Source organism: Cydia amplana, chromosome 7 (assembly GCF_948474715.1).
Source record: "Cydia amplana chromosome 7, ilCydAmpl1.1, whole genome shotgun sequence".
In the NCBI taxonomy this organism is placed as follows: Eukaryota; Metazoa; Arthropoda; class Insecta; order Lepidoptera; family Tortricidae; genus Cydia; species Cydia amplana.
The window spans coordinates 7,946,810-7,963,521 of record NC_086075.1 but is presented as its reverse complement, the minus strand read 5'-3'; the positions used below and the strand labels follow the sequence as shown (position 1 = coordinate 7,963,521).

General features: G+C 35.7%; 1 long non-coding RNA gene across 1 annotated transcript in view; it reads left to right on the top strand.

Annotated features, from left to right (window-relative positions):
* LOC134649675 (uncharacterized) overlaps positions 1-16,712 on the top strand; it is a 198,634-nt gene that overhangs the window by 142,493 nt on the left and 39,429 nt on the right. The window contains exon 3 of the long non-coding RNA XR_010096977.1: positions 14,166-14,205. This is a non-coding gene — a long non-coding RNA (uncharacterized LOC134649675). The remainder of the gene's footprint in view (positions 1-14,165; positions 14,206-16,712) is intronic.

The following is a 16,712-nucleotide window of genomic DNA, read 5'->3' as shown; positions in this document are numbered from 1 at the left end:
ACGACAAAACATGCACTACGTTTTAGAAATTAAAATTCGATTTCTAAAAATTCAATTGAATATTTCGATTAACCGATAGAGATTTCAATTTCCTTTAGTCACGTGCCGGGATATCGGATCCCGCGGTTGGCTCAGTCGGTAATGAGCGCGGATGGCAATTTCACTAGATGGGCTTTTGGTTACAGGGGAGACTGTTTTTATGTCAATGTGCTTTTAATATGTCTCGCTTGCGTCAAGGGACTTGAGGGGGAGTTTGTATTTTATCGACTCGTTACATGTGCTTTCTGATATTTAGGATGGTGTATTATTTTTATAAAGAAACAAAACGTGCAATTTTGTATGTTTTGTGACTGTACTAGAAATAAACGGCATCGGCATGCATTAGGGGAGCCGGGGGCTTAATGTAACAGGGGTAAGTAGTAACGCTCAATTTTGACGGGGAATTAAAAACATTTTAATTTTTTTATTACTGAATGACTTTCTTTATAACTCGAGGAATAACGTAAACACCGGCATTGCCCCGCCATACATCGAAGCGAGTGGATGTGCTTACGAGCTCTGTTTCGACCAGGTATTGAAAAAAAATTACGGGGTAAGTACAACTCCCAGTTTTTCAAAATTTGTCTGGTGTAAAAGATGCGTAAACATTTAGAATTATTTTGTAATCGGAATTAGTGCTTAGATTACAAACCCTCATACTCAGGATCATAAAATTATACACATTTTAGACAATACAGGCCTTTTTCCTTAAACTGTTACAACAAGCCCCAATTACGGGGTAAGTTGTAACAACTCCCAGTTTTTCAAAAAGCGTCTGGTGTAAAAGATGCGTAAACATTTAAAATTATTTTGTAATCGGAATTAGTGCTTAGATAAATACTTTACAAACCCTCATACTCAGAATCATAAAATTATACATATTTTAGACAATACAGGCCTTTTTCCTAAAACTGTTACAACAAGCGGGGGGACCCCTACCTGAGTTTACCTGAGTTACCTAACTACTCACTATGGAATTTTATATCTGTCATCCTTTTTATACACCGTTTCCTGTTAATAACCTCATTTATGTATACTAAAATCTACCATGCAACTTAAAATGTTACTACTCATCATCATCATCATCATCATTTTAGCCTTCGGTCGCCCACTGCTGAGCATAGGCCTCTCTTCTTGTCTTGTTGTCTTGTTACTACTATAAAATAAAATAAATGTTGGTAATCAACAATAATAATTCGTCATCAAGTTATCACATGTTTTAATCTGGTGATAATAACTAATTACCTATACGTTTTACTGTTTCGAATGTGTAATATATTAGTACTATTTATGTAGTTAGTTCAAATGAAAACAATAAATTAGGAAACACAGGTTTATTAATCAGGTTAATTATTGAACTCTGAAGCCAATCTGAAACATTGAATCTCATGATCTCACCGGCAAATATCCAAGTGTAATGAAATTGGTGTTCGGTTTAGCTTCACGCATGATTTGAATAATTATTACAATTCCATAACTACTGTGATAATTATTTTATTCAGTACGACGGGGAAGCAAGATTGTGTACTTACGTCTGGATTAACATAGATTTGAAATAGTTGTTTGATTTATAATCAGTGCTGATTGAATTCAGTAAATGAAATCAATTTTCTGTTTTCAATAACTAGCCACTTCAGAAGAATATTTATTTACGAAAGTACAAAGTATTAGACATTCTCAGAATTTATTTTTCCCAAAATATTACCTAAATACACAATATTACACATCAGGGATGTTGCGGATGCAGATTTTTTGACATCCGCGGATGCGGATGCGGATGCGGATATTTAAAGGCTCACATCCGCGGATGCGGATGCGGATGCGGAGGTCAAGATTAGGTACTTAGAAAACGTCAAATATTACATTTTTAGTATTTTTTTATTTAAAAAAACGAAACGTTTAGTATTTGAGCAAGAATATAGGTGCGTTATATTTAATAAACAGTAACTTGGCCGACTTTTCTGGATCTAGACGATTTCGTTATAGGTAATGACGAAATTACCTAGCACTTACGCCGCCGCTAAGACGTTCCTGTACCGACTTGTTCGACATCCGCATCCGCATAAGCTCCGCATCGATTTTATGCGGATGCGGATGCGGATGCGGATGTTGAAAATAATGCGGAAGTTCCGCGGTTGCGGATGCGGATGCGGATGTTCGCAACATCCCTGTTACACATACACAATACATAATGAACTATATTACTAGCAAAATACTGAATATTATTAGCAACTGAATTACAGTAGCAAGTATTATTTATTATATTCTGTATCAATGAAAAAAATACCAAATAGATCGGAAACAATACCTAAAAATAAGGAATATCTCCTAAAGTGATACAGTAATTCTAAGAAGTTTTAATACCTCCTTACTGATAATAATATCGTCAACTTAGCCTTACTTATTATTAGGCAGGCACCCCTAAATATACTTAGACATAAAAATATTATAACCATTACTCGAGCAAGGAAACCTAAGTAAATACGTACACCGCGAGTACATTAGACAAAGTACTGGAGCGGGTCGCGTCGAAATTGAATTTAAAAAATATCACCAAGAGGTGAGTTACTTGGATAGCGTCCATGACGAAATTCATTCCCTGGTGCGATGTGGGCGCATTGTGACATCATTGTTTTCATACTGTTGCTAAACTGACAAACTTTTAGCAGGCTGAAGAAAAAGGGCGGGTTATTTTTATCATGTGAACGTATGCATTTACCTAAGTCTATCATTTGCCATGTGCCTTGTAGCTTGAATAGGTAAACGGAATTTAGTAATAAGGTATCGTTACATTGGCCACGGTCATCGAATGAACATACAAACATTGGCTTGAGCTAATCAAAACAAAGAAGTAAATCCCAAACTTTTTTTTAAATTACTATTTCTTTCAGTAAGCTTTTTTCCCATAAATATAATTATGTCGCCCGACAAAGAAACCACGTTGCGGTCATTGAGGGTATTAAAAATAAATAATGTGAGCATTTAACTTTTCGGCTTCAGACAATTATCCATAAAATAAGTTAGCATAATCTCATTTTATGACAAATTACCCTCCGTGCGGCTCTCAGCCCCAATTAAGTGAATAAGAAAAGTTTGCTGAAAAATGTTTATGTAGGTAAATATGAGCTCACAGGTTATGTAAACAAGCAGGTTATGGAAGCGAAGTTATCAAAAAATGTGTACCTATATAGGTAGAAAAAAAAACAACGGGTTGCACTCAGGGAGTGCCGGCAGAAGTGAAAACTCAATCACTATTTCAAATGTCTGCAGCATTATGTATAATTGAGGTTAACGCCATCTAGCGTTATTTCGTCGCATTACTTGAAACCCCTAAGCACATCACTGTTAGTACTCGAGTTATATTAATACCAGTTAGATCGAAACTCACTAGATGGCATTTAAATCAATAAAGAAAAACTCAATGACATTCAAGTAACAATTTTTCGATCATACGAGTTTAACATTTTTTCCCCATCACAAAAAGTGCACAGCGCCGCTAAAGAAGTTTTCACTTCAAAAAGGTATCATACGAGTATAAATAAACTGGGTTGCATAATAATCGTTCATATGAAAAAATAGAGCGGGGAAAATCGGATGCTCGCGGCCTGATTCGAACTTTGAAATACGTCAAAAATTTGCTAAAGATACGACATGGATTGGATATGTCAGTGTCAAAAGTGACGTTTCTTCAAACAAAAATTTCACTTTTGACATGGCTTATCCGATCCATATCGTATCTTTAGCAACTTATTGATGTATCTTAAAGTTCGAATCATCAGGGCGTCAGTTTTTTGATTGCTTGCATTTAAATTTGGAGTTGGAGAAGCATTTTGACATATTAACATCAGCATCACAAACTACCTCCTGCGCACTCGCTTTATTCTGTTTTGCCTCAAGTCAGGGATAAAGAGTGGAACGGATGTAAAGTTTGATACTTAACAAAATTTGATTCCTGCTTTTACTTCTGTATTATTGCGAGCGAGATGCACTATGATGTCACACTGAGATCAAGTTATACTATTCGAATGCCACTTCAGACTACGCGCTACGTAGGTCGTAGTAATTAGCGTAGGTTTCTACGCTTATGTTTTATAGAAGAATAAAAAAAGTAAGGGTGGAATTTCCCAGCAGTGTGTAGTGGAACACTAAATAAGCCTAATAAAGAAAAAGTTTTCATGCGAATTATTTTTATCTTATATTTCGCATTCTACACACACCTATTTTTTTTAAATTGGTTAGCACATGTAAAACCTTCACTTTAAATAGTGAAATACTACGACATACTAACGAGGTTGTCCAATGATTACTTTAAAAACTTTGGCAATAAGTTGTTAATTTACAAAAAATTGTGCGTAATTAAAACTGTGCCGTTAACTAATTATCCGCATTAAGTTGAACGTGAGATAAATCGGAGGGCGTTAAGTGATTTGTGCCTTTCCATTTAATTTAAAATGTGTGTCAGCGGGTCACAACATCAATATACATATATAACACTTTTCCGGGTTACATAATAATATGTTTTATGTACATATTATTGTTGAAAACTTTTAATATTATCAATTATCAAGTACATTTTACGAAATAATGCAAAGGATCAACTTGAATAATGTCAGTAGATATTAAATTCTGTAACATTTGAAGCCTACTTTCGTTTATAAAGTGTATTAAAATAAATACATATTTAATTGAGCCACCGGTTTCTACGTCGACGATTTTTAGGGTTCCGTACCCAAAGGGTAAAAAACGGGACCCTATTACTAAGACTTCGCTGTCCGTCCGTCCGTCCGTCCGTCCATCCGTCTGTCACCAGGCTGTATCTCATGAACCGCGATAGCTAGACAGTTGAAATTTTCACAAATGATGTATCTCTGTTGCCGCTATAACAACAAATACTAAAAATAAAATAAAATAAATATTTAAGGGGGGCTCCCATACAACCAACACGATTTTTTTGCTCTATTTTTTGTTGATGGCGCGGTACCCTCCGTGCGCGAGTCCGACTCGCACTTGGCCGGTTTTTTACATAAATGTCGCATTCGATACGTCGGACGTAGTTTTCGAGCTTATTTATACGCGAATACATTTCGTTTTGACTATTTCGATTATCGTATTAAATGTAGGTAAGCCTAGTAGACAAAACTCTGTATGTTTGGTCTATGGATGCCGCTCCACAAAATAAACAAGGTTATTTTAGGACAGGTCTAAAAATCTCAATTAAACTTTGTAATCCCCCATTTAACGTTATATGTACTTGAGGATTAAAAACGGTTATTATTCAATCAAGATTCCATTTATAGATGCTATACCAAAATGAAGCGGCAAACAGAGGGCCTACCGCGAATCACGTTCCACGTGTTGCCTTCCTGTCACACTTACGTACGAATTTACAAGTGCGACAGAGAGGCAACACGTCGAACATGGTTCGCGGTAGGCCCTCTGTTATCCCGGAAACTCATTATCGTCTAAACCGACCGAGAAATCTTATAATGCTCCCCTTGGAAATGGAAAATTTGATATAATTGAACTTTTGAAATAATTACGAAATTTGAAATGAGCACTCCCAGTTTTTTTTCATAACGTGTAAGGACGTTTTAATTACTAATAGAATAGCATTCTAAATGAACTTTGCTTAATTCATTTGTTTTCTATGTGCCTACCTACGTAAGTTAATTAGGCTCCTACTGCTTAACACTATTATGCATTGCGTTGCATATTGCAAATTGATAATGAGTAGCATTTCCTCTTATATTTTAATATAATAAGAAGAAAATATTCTTCATATAATTTATTATGATTACCTGAACTAGGTACATCATCCAAGAATAATACAAAAATTATAACATAGATATAAAATGTGACAGTGACGAAGGTGTCTTAGCTCGAAACGTTTATAATTTAGCCTACGTAAATAAGCAACGACTGTGCATTACACAAAGTAGCCTACGCCGCTCTTTCCTTAAAATTGAATGTGAAATATATCGCCCGCCCATTGCGGCGTCCGTTGGATACTTTCCAGTCCCCAATTTTTATCTGCAAGTTTGTGGGCGTCTGTCTTAAGTCACTTAGAATTTATTATAAACTTATTCTGCATCCCATTTATATTATCGGATTTCACGATTACCTAGTTTGCATAGGATGTGGGTTTAAAACGTAGTTTATCGCGCTAGTGAGGTAAGTTAAGCAAATGGGTAAAGGTAGAAAATTATACGTAACTTTCGTTTGGCTTACACTCCGCCGATGTTGGATGAGCAAGGAGTTTTGGGTCTATTAAACTTTTCGGGGTGTTATTTGACGGCATTGTTCCAGACCTCCCGTTTACCGTAATAAGATTTATCTGTCGAGTTAAAACATTGCGCACGCAGCCACAAAACTCGTCCGTTCTAAACAGCCCCAAACATATTTATCATATTAACCACAGTCAGTTAAACACTGCTACGGTGAAAAAGTTGCATAAATCAGTCTGGCCGAAAGTTTAGTGAATAGCATCTCCATTGTCTCTTTATGATTAAAATTTCTGTCGGGCGAGAGTTTTTAAATGAGACCCCGAACTTGCGCGTTGCAGCAGGTTCGAAGGTACGAAACAAACAGACTGGCCAGGGGCTAATGCAAAAACTTCCACGTACCGGAAGCGCTGTTTTGTTCACTTCCAAAACATTCGCGTGTAAGTGCTCCCGACTCTGACTCCGGTAACGAAAACGTTACAAGTTTCATTGTTTAACTTTGAACGTTTGTATTGAATATTTTAATCAATAATTATACTTTTTTTGCTTATTAGCGTTACTTGCACTATTTATATCTTCATATAACAAATGCCAATATTTATTAACCTGTATTTAATGTGAATAGGCCTGTGAATTAAGCAATGTTTGCTACTAATGCTGTAAAGGAGAAAAAAGTAGGTATACTCGTACACGTTTGTCCATGACTGTACCAACATAAACGTCGTAGTACCTATTTTAAGTATAGGTAAAAGTCTATTGAAAGTCCCTTTGAGCTCAATCGTTAGTGACTTATCAGACGGTCTAAAATAGACGGTGACTCGGCAAGGTACAGGTAATGCATTATATTATGGGTATTATAAAACTGTGGGTCATTATTCAGCAGCTCTGAGCGTTCAGTTGCTAACAAGCGCGAGCAGTGCTCACAGCCCTGCTTACACAAGAGTAAGTACATATTTCTTTAAATGAATATATAATATACAAGACGGGCGCTACGTATTGTCTTTTGGAGAGAGGCCAACAGTTCGCGGGCGGTAATATTTTTTAAATTCAATTTCGGTGAAGCCACAGTCCTCTATCCGACTGGCTTAATGTACACCTGTGAACGCTTAAATTTGGTTCTGTATGGAAATTATACTTACGAGTATGTCTGTGGCCATATTTGTCTTTGTTTTGGTTTATTTTGAGGATAACAACAAAATATAGTTTAACCTTTTTACGTAGCGGTTTGGTTGAGCGAAGCGTTAGCGAAGGTCTCCCTTTGAACTATGGCATCTTGCTACGGCGTAGCGCTACTAGCGTACTTAATGGTGAATAAGTAGGGCTAAAGCCGTAGCCGTTTGTTATAAGTAACTTAGGTCTTTTAATATGCCTTCCTCACTTCAATTGTTTGAAACTTGAAACTAACTGAAAGTGACGTTTTTAATATCACACTTCATTCTACTCATTACATATTTTAAATATATGGTAATTAGTATTAAAATCTAGTTTACACGTGCGCGTGTGGTGGGTTAAATGTATTGTCAAGGTCGTTGAGAGAGGGACGCACCTTAATTAATGTTCATCAAGGTATCGGAATGCGGTCAACCTCAGCTCAGTAAGCAAATATTCGACGTAGCAGGTAACGACATCGGCTTTAGCAACTACTGACAGTTCCGCAATATTGCAGCGTTGTATGTTTTCATATGTCAACTTCTAGCCTAAATTTTGCTAAATATTACCTCCGGAAATGGGAGAGATGCCTTTATGAAGCCCTCATTACAAGTAAGCTGATAGGTAGTAAGTGCCAAAACTACTAACTATTCAGTTTTCATTCCACAACACCATATAAGTGTCGGAACTATCTAAAGAATCGTTAATCAGATTACAAATGCGAAAAAAACTCTGTTTGTTACCTTTTTCCTATGAAATTTTAAAAACTAACTTTATTTAAACCTTGTGGTGGCCTACCACAATAGGTAGGGTGTCCTAACACACGTTACCTATTTTGGTTTTAAAGTATGTGTCATGTGTATCATCAATCAACGAAAATTATGAATCTTACGAGTATGTAGTAGGCATCCCTAGTATGTAGAAACTATGTGAACATTAGAAAAAGTCAAAAGCGTCATTGTTTGGCTCCACATTAACTTCTCTTCTATATTCTAGCTTTTTTTTATCTTATTTCTGTAACTTTCATTTCCTTTTCTTCTTCGGTGGTGACGTGGCCCTTTCGGCCGCGACACCAGTCTTTAAAAAAGCAGTCGTTGGTCACTGTGTCGTCCAAACTGTATAATCACGTAAAAAAAAATTAAAAAAGTTGATAAAACACACTATTCATGGCGCATAAAAGGGGATAATAATCCCTTCATAACGTGCGGGGAGCATCCGTGGCCTCATTAGAGCGTTAAGCTGCACCTGCGGCGTTCTGCGCTAAAATTCATGAAATAAAGTCTTATACTAGTTCTATATTTAACATTACCCTCGTAATTGTCATCGAAGCGAACAAATCTGTGGTAAATTACACTCAATTAAGAGTTGATTTTAGAAAAAAACACTTTCATGCCAGACGGTGAATCATTTGAGGAATGTTAACAACAAATACATTTTTATACGAGTCTAATAATATAAGCGTCCCTTGAGTTTTGAATTCCTTAATTAGGCAAACTAGGTCAGAAACTTCAGACCGTTTGTTGCGTGTCAGATAGGGTGCCAACAATTTAACATACCTAAAACCACTTACATGTAGGTATGACCACAGAATAAATAATAGTACTAAGTACAGAAGACTCACTCTCTAACAAAACGCGTCTGTTACGATCAGGACAGATATGGCCGCTAGGAGGCGACAGTGCCACGCGCGGCTTATGGCTTTCTCCTAAATTGGGGCCGAACGGATGTACTTTTAGCTACCCTGTAGCAAAGAGACGAAATCGCGGAGTGAGACACGCCTGGTATGACCTACTGAAATGTCACAACCTCCAATTAAACAAAATAATAGACGTCGCTCTAAAATAAAATACTCGTAGAGCACAGACGGATTATATTATTGTTGTTGTTGTTTATTTATTTTTAAGGTCTTTTTTAATTGAAGTTATTGTATCCAAAACGCAATTTCTGTTCACCAATTGTTTGCTGGATATTGCTCTCTAAAATATGTTTGTGACCGGGCTCCCCATTCAACTGAGCTGTTAAAAAAATCTAGCAGCACCGGGCTAGTTTCATCCGCTAGCAACAATCCTGTTGAGGGCACTGCACTCAGGCTCGTCATGAAAGCCACGTTAATTACGAGTTTTTACTGAAACTACTGTTCACTTTCACAACATCACGTCTTCTTATAACATTTATTTGAAAAGTGAACTTTATTTTGTTGAAGGTTAAGTTGGTTTAGCAATAATGTGTCTCGGTTCTCCAGTTTTTCACATATTTACAGCAAACGCGCGCCCTGTAGTGGAAAAATAAACTAGAAGCGCTAACTTCGTAACGTTGTCTAGTTTATAGATTTAAATTTTCACGCAAGTGAAAGTTCGCGGCTGGCGGTGTCGGCTAACTCTTGCAGTGTCGCAGTTTGAGGAGCCGCGAGAAGCAATTGCTTCGACACAGTCGTGTGATTCTATAAGTTTGAGACAAATATAGAAAACTGTTGAATTATTTAGTTTTTAAACATAATAGCTTATCTCTCTCTCTCTCTCTCTCCTTGAGTTGCTATATTAATTATATTGTTTTCTATATTGAACGGTGCAATCAAGAGTTTTTAATTTGTATATTTATTTTTTATATTCAATGCAAATCTTTTCGCTCTTCATAGTGGTCCAAAAAATTCAACGTAAGAGAAAATATTTAAGTTAACCCTTAAATACTATCATACGTTATAAACAAATAACTAAACTTAATAATTTTTTATTATACCTAGATAATTCAAGTTTCCCTAAACATAAATGCAAATTGATAAACTGGAACCCCCGGTGGGCTATTTCGACTAGTATTAGCCCCTATGAACTCCCCGCCCCCGGCCGGGCTTTATTCACTATACAACCAACTCGGCGAGATAAATCCTTATTGTAAAATCTAGTTTAATCCCTAATGTTGCTTTAAGCCTCTGCTAAACAACAAAATACCTAATTCGTATCTCGATACCGATCTTAACAATTTTAGTTTACCATCCGCCCACAGATCCCTTCCCTCTTCACTTCACACTCCATTTACTCCCAAGTTTCTGTTTATGTTAAACTTGAGCATCTTGAGCCCGTCTAAGTTTACTTGCCATTTCGTGCAAGAAGAATCCGCTCCAGGGGAGGAAATTACTTACATAAAATTGACAGCTGCTTACCATAAATCGACTTTAGAAAATTAGGCATATTGCGATCATTCTTACATATGCGGCTCGCAACGCTTACCACGGCATAATTTATAATACAAAATATAAGACTTCACAGCATATATAAAAAAATATGGTTGTCTGTAAAGTCGGTTTACGGACGATAATTTTGCGTGATAAGGAGAAAATGACGTCATAAGAAGAAAACATTGATGAAAAATTGCATACCTACTTTTATACGTTAACATGGAGATCTGTCCACAACGTGACACTTTTTCGTGCATGCTACCGGTGATCATCGATTTATAAGACGTTACGTCAAATTGTTTTGTTCATGTAACCATCATATTAAGAATAGAATAGAATGTCTATTCTATTCTATTCTATATTTAACCAGCACAAGAGGGTTTGCGGACTTCACCCATGCACACCTTTACCATTATAATAAATAATTTATAATAGTATTGCCTAATAGTAGTAAGGTCAGCCAGGGCAATTGCAACTACGGGGCAAATGGTACTAAAAGTAAAAATCTAAAAATTAAATACAATATTTATATTAGAGCTACTTATATTATTATACCACGTGTGAACTCTCTTTTATGACTGGCGAAAGTGTGCCATCAATACTTATTTACAAGTAGCTCTAGCTCTATAGACTTCTTGTAAATCTAGCGGAGACAGTTGCATTTGCCCCATAGTTGCAATTGGCCTAGTTGACCTTAATTCTATTACAAAATGTTGTCCTTCTAACATAATCCTAGAGATGATGAATACTAAACCGCCTCAACAATCCTAGCGCATCTAATAAAACTCCTTAACACGCTCGTTGTACGTAACTGTTAATTTCAGTGGTGTTAAAATATTTCCTTCCCAGTGTACATTACTCGGAGCGACAATAAAAGAGCTTAGTAACTTGGGTGTTAATCAGATTAACTTTTATTAAAGTTGTGTCGTGCCGGCACGAGCACGGGCTGAATATAATTAATCTGGTGTCAACTTTACATCTTTGTGTGTCACAGTGGTTTGCGTTATTACAGCACCTATTTTTTTATCAGCTAATTGTACCTAATTATACTGTTATGACGGTTGCATATTTTTCTGATCTTTATAAAATTGTTCCATTTTTGTCTATTCATGATATATTCTATTCAACTAGCTATTTCATTTCATGAGGCAAGTTTCAAGAAAAAATGTGCAGTTAAAATAATGGTTAAAAACAATGCTTGTTTGAAATTCTGCTCAGGTGTGACGCGTGAGGCAAACTATGGAAGATCAATATTTTAACAACGGTTGGGTGGGTCGGGCGTTTTGAATTCGACACAATGGCCGTAGTTCGGCTATCACTGCAAAAGTTTGCTTAGGACGTGAACTCATTCACTTCTATCAATCCCTTATTCCCATTATTTGTTTACTCTCCAAAAATCAAAACGTCACATCGTACTTTTATCGACGACACAATTGGAGTCGTAAGCTCGTTGTCCTTAAGATCCAATTTCAGATTCTCCACGAAACAACATAATGCCACGATTGATTTCGGATAGCTAAAAAGCTATTGCAAATTCACAAGAAGACCTTCGATTTGCAAAAGATTCGAGCGGATGATTTGTTTTACTTTTGTTTTGTTCGTAACGTAATTATTTATGTAGCTAATAAGGTATAATTGAGGATCGAAAATGTTAAATAATTAATGTCTGAATTAGTGTTGTTACCAGCGTTTGGGAGGCGTGATAGTGGTAATCAAAACTTCAATTAAAATCGGGAAAATCTGTCGGCGAACTGCCGAGGAACCGCCACGCGAATTAATGCGCCGTGTGAATATGTTTTAATTTCAATATCCCGATATCACACCCCGCCAGTGTCGCTTACATCAAACTTCGATTAAATTAAATGACGCGATTTTAATTACACTTACATTAAAATTTGTTTGAAGTAAATGTATGTCACATGCAATGTTTTAATGTTTTGAAGATATATAAGAAATAAGTATAAAAGCCTTATATTCATTAGGACCGGGCGTGTTTGAATTAAATACATACTATTGTTAGGGCTTATTGACTGTATTTTCTCGTATTGAACAATACCATTACTTAGGTTCGTAGCGGCGTAGCAGGTATTATGTAGCTATAGTTTGCTAAACTGGCTTAAACTTATGTGATCCGTGAAAAACAAAAGGTAGTAAATAAAATATAATTCCACTGGACTATCCGCGGTTTATTTTTACATTCGTATAAATGATCCCGGTAAGAAAGTTCGCTAATACTAACAAATGACGCGCTAAACGCGCCAACTCTTTGCTCTCCGGTCCATTTGTCTTGCGGCAACGACTCAAGTAACTTACTGCCTACAGACAATTCCGAAAAAGCGAATTACTCTTGAACATAAAAAGATAACTTTATGCTTAACAATTACGCAGTTTTATTAAAACTTCAACGCAAAAAATGAAACAACATTTAAAAGTAGAAACTACCGCTAATTATTAAAACAAACCTACAGTACAATACAGGCTTTCTTTTATTGCGTAGGTAGCTGCTATTATTCTCCGGAGTTGGGACTAAATAAACTCCCTTGTCTTGTCTTATCTCTATAATAGAACCCTTTTCTTTTAAATCCTTACGATCGTTTACATAAGGCTAAATAAAGTTAACGCTGGGAACAATTATAATTGTGGCTTAATTTTAATTTCAGTAGTATTAGTTAGTAAAACTGAATAAGTTTTGGCAGTTATTAGTCACAGCCAGAATAAAGGCTATGGAAACAGATGACACATTTTTTATGACTCATAACTTTTACCTAAGTTATAAAAATGTAGCTAGCTAACAATAAGTAAATCCGAATTCAGCAAGAATTTTTCTCATCTAAGCAAGCAAGTAACAAGAAAATTCCCCTGTCAATGTAATCATGTGAAATGTTTCCAAAAGCAACCTAATTTAGGAGCGAAATAGCGGGGCTTTATTGGGTTTAGCACAAACACTTCGCCGACTAGTTGTTTGCTTAGTGGAACCATAGTAAAGGCATCGGGGCATTAGGCGGGAGCAATCGGCAAACCAATAGACATTACATTAATCTCGTGCGATTACAGGCGTGGATTTGTTACTCCATTTTCCTCGTTGATGAACGTTTAATAAAAATTCCATAAATTACTAGAATTCTACTTGTTTTTAATATCGTGTTGAAGGTTGAATATCCAGCGGAGTTTTTCATTTTTACATTCTGTTAAATTTAGGGGTTTTATAAAATGCTTGTATTAAGTGTTCATGGACGTTTGCGTAGAATTTAATAAACGAATCAAGTTCCCTAACCCTCTACAGTTCTTTGAACCACTAGGTGCCTATTCCATCAGTAAATAATGGATGAAATCCAAACAACTATTTACAGTGTCATAGACATATTTTAAAAAACTTCGAAAATATGTACATATAATGATCAAAATATCCATACCAGTAGTGTGTGTTTACTCGTTTGATTATTTTGATCTGGGTATGATCCGGTAAATACTACCACTACTTAATTTTTACTTGAAAAGGAATTCTAGACTATTAAACGTACTATTTTTTGTACCTATTACAATAACTACCTATAATTAATTTATATATTTTTCTTTTGTTACAGATAATATTGAATGCAGCGTTAAATTTGTGGCATCACGCAGGTATTTTTTTTATTTAATATTTTATTATTGTATAATCTTACATGGGTAAAAATATATTTTTTTATATTTCTAAAGCGTACCTGTAAAGTTATTCGCAGGATTACAAAACATTTTTAAATAATCGCGTTACAAAATCATAATACTTTTATGCTTTCCAATTCCAAGCTCAGCTTAGCTTAAAAATCACGTAAAATGTTCAACACAAGGCCGATATTTGAGTTCGTTTTGTGGGAGCTGCAACTCATTGTAATTAAAGTGATGATAGAAATAAGAATAAGAATAATATTTATTTAAACGAAAAAACCTTATTAATAATAATGCATTAAATGTTGGCCAAACATATATAACATAAGTGTATTTTTACTTTTTTTCTATTTGAATGCATTTCGAAAAGCAATACTGAAAAGTTTGCCGGTGACACCACCACTTATCACATAATTGGCTTAATGGCCACGATGTCACGCAATTGAAATTGCGCCCGGCTCTCTCGCCTGTACAGTGTAGGTACAATCGATGCACGGTTAAAAAAATCGAAATGTTTAAAATCGTTCGCTATCCAGTTCATTCAGGCCTGATTCAGGCTCACTTCAGAGAACATCAATTATTTTAAATCCACGGGCAGCCAGGCATAGTTTGTTTGTTGCAATACGAGAGATCGGACTGAAATCAAACGTTGCTTTGAATTTGTAAGTTATTGTATCCGAACAAAGGTTACGTGCAACTTGTTCGAACAAATAAGATTGTTATTTATTTCCAAGCTGTACTCTTAAAGGATTTATTTTCCTGGCAACATTTAGGTGAAACCGTTGAAAACGTAATGAAGTGACTGTATGACCCAACCAAAGATTCCAGTGTCTAATAAGAAATTTACAAAAAGTATAGGCGTATAATGGTTAGTTTTTGAGTTATTTTACAAAAAGAATAAATCAAAAGTGACCTTAAAGCAAAACAAAGCGTGACAAAATTGAATTAATTTGTTCCAGATAATTACTAAAATAAATTGAACCTTAATAGTAAAATTTAACCTACAATAATGTAACTATTTGCTAGCAAGTAATATTTGGGAAACAAAGTCAATCTTTCGTGTTATTGTGTCCAACCCCGAACTCAATTTATTAGTATGTTTAACTTACACGAATTAAAAATAATAGGACATTTCAAAAAGAAACTGCTAAGGTACGTCGTATCTTATACTTATATTTACAAGTCTTATAAGTTGCGCTATTTAGGTCGGCAGCTTTTATAAAATTAGAACACACGTTCCTTGCACCTAACTACCATTACCTTATAACTTTGTGTGCGCACATACATAAAGCAGAGTACAAAGTTTGCTATGGTCAAACTTACCCGCAAGGATGCACATGGCGACACTAAAACCCACTTTACCTCTACATAACTTTGTCAGTAAAACAACTTAATGACCAGTTACAAACACTAAATAATGTACACAGCATAACAACATAGGTAACATATGCTAACCAATGAGTGGGTAGATTGTGGGTAACTGTTTTGTAAATATTTTTATGTACAGTTGATTGAATACCAAATTGAAGCGCTGGTAGCCTAGCGGTAAGAGCATGCGACTTTCAATCCGGAGGTCGCGGGTTCCAACCCCGACTCGTACCAATGAGTTTTTCGGAACTTATGTACGAAATATCATTTGATATTTACCAGTTGCTTTTCGGTGAAGGAAAACATCGTGAAGAAAACCAGACTAATCCCAATAAGGCTTAGTTTCCCCTCTGGGTTGGAAGGTCAATGGCAGGCGCTTTCGTAAAAACTAGTGCCTACGTCAAATCATGGGATTAGTTGTCAAGCGGACCCCAGGCTCCCATGAGCCGTGGCAAAAATGCCAGGATAACGCGAGGAAGAAGATATTGGATACCAAATTATTATTTAAAAAAGCTCTTAAACATTTGAATGAATACACGATTTAAATAAATACCTAATATAAATCATTGACAAGTGGTGGATTCATATCTGTTTTCGGGAACTATTCATTCTACGACGCGCGACATGACGCGTTCTTTCGACGTATATTTCTATCAAAATCCTGTAATTGTATTAGCTGTCATACAATACAACACAACTACAAGCTTCAAAGGTAGTACACAAACAAAAAAAAATGTTAAAAATTCACCTCCACATTTCCAATAGTCAACCGCCAGCTGTTTAATTGGCATAAAAATAACGATGTCGGTTAATGGAATTTGTGTACGTTAATTGAAATACATGGTCGGAATTACTGCAATAATCTCCTTTGATACTCATTTAAACCTTAATTAGTCGTAAGCATGGTTTTGCGTATTTGGTGTAAAGCCACAATTAGACATTTAACAATTTAACACGTTTTTTTTTTCAATATATGCAAATCCATCTAAATAAATGTTTACCTAGCTTTTTGATTTAGCATTAATTCTCAGGAATCCTTTGTCCAAAGATTTCTTAATACTGATTGATTAATAAACTGACTGGGTCTTAAAATAGGCAACTTAAGAAATAAAGCC